The sequence below is a fragment of the Bubalus kerabau genome, chromosome 3 (genome assembly GCF_029407905.1).
Source record: "Bubalus kerabau isolate K-KA32 ecotype Philippines breed swamp buffalo chromosome 3, PCC_UOA_SB_1v2, whole genome shotgun sequence".
Classification (NCBI taxonomy): domain Eukaryota; kingdom Metazoa; phylum Chordata; class Mammalia; order Artiodactyla; family Bovidae; genus Bubalus; species Bubalus kerabau.
In genome coordinates this window covers 122,529,120-122,534,698 of record NC_073626.1, presented here as the reverse complement: position 1 = coordinate 122,534,698, position 5,579 = coordinate 122,529,120, and the positions used below count along the sequence as shown (strand labels likewise).

The 5,579-nt window shown below is 34.4% G+C and overlaps 1 pseudogene; it reads left to right on the top strand.

Moving 5' to 3' along the window:
• Nucleotides 1-2,984: 2,984 nt before the first annotated feature.
• LOC129647294 (NADH dehydrogenase [ubiquinone] flavoprotein 2, mitochondrial-like) lies at nucleotides 2,985-3,720 on the top strand (annotated as a pseudogene).
• The last annotated feature ends 1,859 nt before the right edge of the window (nucleotides 3,721-5,579 follow it).

The following is a 5,579-nucleotide window of genomic DNA, read 5'->3' as shown; positions in this document are numbered from 1 at the left end:
CCCTCAGAATCTGGAGGGGGTTAGGAGGAGTCTTATAATGTGCAAGAAGCATGGAGTGATCAGCTCATGAACATTCTTCTGATTGGTTGGTGATGAGTCAGCATCATCAACCTTCTGGTTCCAAACAGTCTGAGTTCTATATGCTTGTGGGCAGCATATAGTTAATTTTTTCCATATCATGGGAGTTTCAATATTTGTAAAACAGCTCAAAAAATATGACTCAAAGTTTTATCTATAGCCCTCGAGGAAGAACTAAAAAGTTCTTGATTTTGTTTAATGGCTAAAGTATTATTATTTTGTCTTGCTTGACTGTTTTCCTCTGCATTTTATCACTGTTCTGATTAGATTTATTTTTTGACTAAAATTTTAATACAGACAAAAGACAAGTGGAGGACATGGGTGGGGATCTGTTCTGGGAAGACCTCATAGTGTCCTGCTTGGTTAAAAAACTCTATAATTATATGTATAAGATAGGTGAGTAAATTTTATGTATTAAAATATTAAATATTAAAATATATACTGATAATGTTAGAAGAAGACTTTGGAAAAATTAGTGAGGTTAGGAAAGAACTATAATTTATTTCAAACATCCTTGTCCTTAACTCCATTCCTATTTAAAAGCCATCAGTGTCTCCAAACTCACAATATTCTCTACTTGGCCTTATGCCAGAGTAATACAGTCTATATTTTATTATGCACCTACAGAAATCCTCTAATTTAGAAGGCCAACTCTTTTACTCTCCCCGACACATCTTTCTCATTATGAACTTCCCTCTTCATGACCTTTCTTAACCTCAGCCTATAATGCTCTGCTCTTAGCTGAGAAGTTCCCATATCTAAATTCCTCTTTTATTCAACAAAACCCCCTGGGACCATCAAAGAGGGGTTTTTCTAATAATTTTAACTGTTAGATTTTGTCTCCTCTGTACTTTTATATCTATACAGAGTGACTTTTCATATATACTTCATTACCCCAACTGGACTTTAACCTTCCTCATCTCAGGTATCCAGTTTTACAGCTATCCAATTCTCTACTCTGTTTTACATTTGGTAGGCGTTCACTCATTATCTGTTGATTGATAGCCTATATGCTATAAACAGCTTTATACTGCATGGAAATAAAAGACGTCAAAGAGCCAAAGACGTATTGTTCGTAGTTTTGCAGATGGGCAAGGTGGATAACTATAATTAGGAACAAAAGAGAAACATAATGAATCAATTTGATAGCATATAATAGCACAAGAAGATTAGTAGGCTTTCCTTTTCTCATATAGTCCAATGAAATAATATAGATGAAGAACGATGGAGAAAGAGATAAAAATATTGTACTTACAGTTGCCTTCAATTTCATCATATTAATTTAGAACCCCTGGCAACTATGCTCCACAGGAGACAGAAATGATAGATGTGGCAAATTACTGCTTCCTCTAGCAATGTGGGGGTATTTCTTGAACTAATTCTTATCAATAGACAAAGGAGGATCAGCAAATCAACGTTACTGAAGTGAAAAATTTCCAATTTAATCATATCAGGTAAAATCACAAAATTGAAGCCAATTATTTACAAAATGCATTTTACAACTTTCAAGAATTTGACTGAAAAAATAGTTTCAACAAGCTAGTAAGGTATATACATTAGTGGATGTAAGCCATAAAAAATAATATATGTAGAAACTGTATATTATTTGGAGTGGTCTTTATTCTACATATATATGTATGTATGTGGAAATTTTGCACTGTATAATTGTCAGTGGGTATGTTTTGAATACTTAGTGTTTGTCAGATACTGTGTGAGGTCCCATGGTAGAGTTTTGAATAAGAAACAGCTCCATCCCTCAGATAAATTTAGTTGGTAATTGAAACGAATAAATAAGAAATTTTAATAGAGGCGAGTGGATCCAAAGTTGCAAGGAAGCAGACAGAAGAAGCTGGAGTATTAAGTAGAGTGCTTTAGAAGTCACCCCAAAGTAGATAGTATATGAATGGTGTCCCTAATAGAAAGTAGGACAAAAGATAACAGGACAAGCTTGAAAGAGGGAACAGAATAAGGTCATAAGATATATTTGTTTAAGATATATTTGTAAGTCTTTATGATTCCCACTGCAAACTGGCTAAGCTAGTCTTGGTCACTCAAAGCCATTAGTCTTCTGATGTAATTATTGGTAGTCTTTGATTCAAAGAGTAAGGTGAAGGCTATTTCTCCTCTCATTCAACCTTATTTTCAGGTAGTGTATTAAAATGAGTATACCTCTTGGTCCACATTTTGCTACATATAAAGTCATTTATTATTATCATGCACAATACTGGCTATTTTGGGAAGCTCAGCTTGGTGCAGTTCAACTCATTTTCTCTTTCATTCAGTGACAAGTGCTTGCATGAAACATTTACTCCAACTCAGATTCATCAGAATTCTAATGGCAGAATCAGTCAATTTTCTAAATGAATCAGGTTCAGCATTTTCTACTAAATGAAGTGTACATGATGAAATGGAATTTTATATCTAAGGTGTTGATCCTTAGTTAGTAAAATTTACAGAGAAAAATTTATCTAAATTTTCAGCCAATTTTGTCTCTTAAACACATCATTTCACCAAAGAAAATTTAATTCAACTAGATTATGTAAATTTTGTATCTTCTTGTGCAAATTTAATGATCTATGAACCTTTTTCCATTGAAGTCTCAAGAAGAAGGATTGTTGAATAGGATACTTCATGTTTTAATTAACTGCCCTTGGATTTAAAATTATCTCACACACACATATATTCTAGTGTCTACACAAAAGTACATTACATGAACTCATAGATGACAACTCCTTAATAACATAAAGTTTCTTGCCCTCAAGATGGATCACAGGTCAAATAGATATGCACATAATGACACAACTGCTGATTTGACTACAGTTCAACCATAACACTGAGAAATAAAATATTAAAATCTGATGGAAGGAACTGAAATTAGAAAAGGTTTCATGGCAGTTTGGCCCACCATGTTCTTCTCACCAGTGCTCCATGGCTGCCTCACTGCCGACTGGGGAAGGCATATAAGGAATCTACCTAAGACAGCTGTGCAGAATGGAGCTGGAGGAGCCTTATTTGTGAACAGAGATACTCCTGAGAATAACCCAGATGCTCCATTTGATTTCATACCAGAAAACTGTACGAAGATGCCATTGCAAAAAACTACCCAAAAGGGCATAAAGCAGCTGCTCTGCTTCCAGACCTGGATTTTGCCCAAAAACAGAATGGATGGCTGCCCCTCTCTACGAACAAGGTTGCAGAGATTTTACAGGTACCTCCAATGAGAATATATGAAGTAGCAACTTTTTATACAATATATAATTGAAAGCCAGTTGGAAAGTGTCACTTTCATTCAAGTTTATACTACTATACCTTGCATGCTTCAAAACTTTGACTGCATACTGGAAGCCATTTAGAAAAACTTGGAATAATGTTGGAGAGAATACACTTGAGAAACTTTTCACTCTTATAGAAGTGGAATGTTTAGGGGCCTGTGTAAACACACCAATGGTTCAAATAAATGACAACTACTATGAGGATCTGATATCTAAGTATACTGAAGAAATTATTGATGAACTCAAGTCTGGTAAACTTCCCAAAACTGGGCCAAGGAGTGGAGCTTCTCATGTGAGCTAGTCAGAGGTCTTACCTCTTTGACTGAACCAGCTAAAAGGACCTGGGTTTGCTGTACAAGTAGGACTTTAATTTAATTCAATCATAAATATGTCACTGGAGAAATGAAATATGAATCTCCTATCTACCTAAATTTTTTATATTATTTGTTCATTTCTATCTGTTTATACCTTGCTTGTAACTTGGCAACTTACAGCTGTAAGTACCATGTAAGAACTTCAGAGCATCACTTTAAAGTCTTCTGCTATCTTGGTTAACTATGAACACATTATTTCATAATCTAGTTGACAGTTATTTCAACATTATCCATTTTCAACTGTGCCTTCACTTTTATCAATAATATTAAGGTACTGTGAAATAAAAATTTTGTCAAATTTTAAACAAAAAAAGGAAAGATTTCATAAAAGGAAGTGAAAGTGAAAGTCACTCAGTCGTGCCCGACTCTTTGCCACCCTGTGGACTATACAGTCCATGGAATTCTCCAGGCCAGAATACTGGAGTGGGTAGCCTTTCCCTTCTCCAGGGGATCTTTTCAACCCAGGGATCGAACCCAGGTCTCCTGCATTGCAGGCAGATTCTTTACCAGCTGAGCCACAAGGAAAAGTGACACTGAATTGATCATTGCTTGAAAGTAGTATTTCAACAAAGAGAAAAAGAAAATTTCTTTTGAATAAAGCAAAAACTGCTAGGGTCTTAAATTACAACAGTGGTAGCAGGAGTTAAGAATTGTTCATAACAGTTTTATTTATCCCTTCAGCTAACTGAGGTATAATTGACAGATAAAGTTGTTTACATTTAAGGTATACTACATTCTGATTCAATATAAATATGCATTGCGAAATATTTACTACAATTAAGATAATTAGCATATTTGTTATTACTTTCCTGTGTGTGTGAGAATCTGTGTGTGTGAGAACTTGCCTAGCAAATTTCAAGTGTACAATACAATGTAATTAATTATAGTCGCCATGTACATTTGATCCTCAGATCTTACTCATTATGCATGAAAGTTTGTATGTTTTAACCAATATCTCCCCATTTCTTCCACCTCCTGTCTCTGGCAACCACATTCCACTCTCTGGTTCTATTAATTTTCTTTAGAGTCCACATGTAAATGAATATATTTTTGGTATTTGTTTGTGTCTGTATGTCTAGTTTATTTCATTTAGCATAATGCCCTCCATTTTTATCCATGCTATCACAAATAGGATTTCCTGCTTTTTTATAGCTGAATAAAATTCTACTGTTATAATATTCTGAATAATATTCTCTTCTATATACCATATTTTATTTAGTTGTTTCCCTACTTTGAGTGTCATGAATGATACTGTGATGAAAAATGAGAGAAGATATCTCCTTGAGATGCTGATTGTGATTTTTTTCCTTTGAATATATATTCAGTAATGCATTGCTGGATCACATGGTTGTTTTATTTTTAATTTTTTTTCCACAGTGGCTATAGCAATTCATATTCCCACCAACATTGTACAAGTGTTCCCTTTTCTCCACTTTCTCAACAACATTGATCATAACAGTTTCCAAAGGCATAAAATAAACAGACATACATCTTAATACAATTCATAGATTTTAAAAAAGACAGTTAGATGCCACTTTCTTGTGACTTAAACCATGGAATTTGTCAACTTTGACCAACTTGGTCAAATAATACACAAGAGTACTTCTGGCGCAGGGTAGACAAGTCTTGTTGGGGCTTGCTCGCTCTCTATGGCTTGACCTGACAAATCTGTTTTGGGCCAATATTGTCCAGCTTGCAAAGTTCATGAAACCAACAGAAGTTAGAGGTAGATGTACATTTGGAACAACATAGATTCCAACCATGAGAATAAAATTCAGTTTATTTTTTTATTGATTATATCCTTTCTATTGAATGAAAAGCTTATCACTCAAAATAGCCTTTGAGGAACATATTA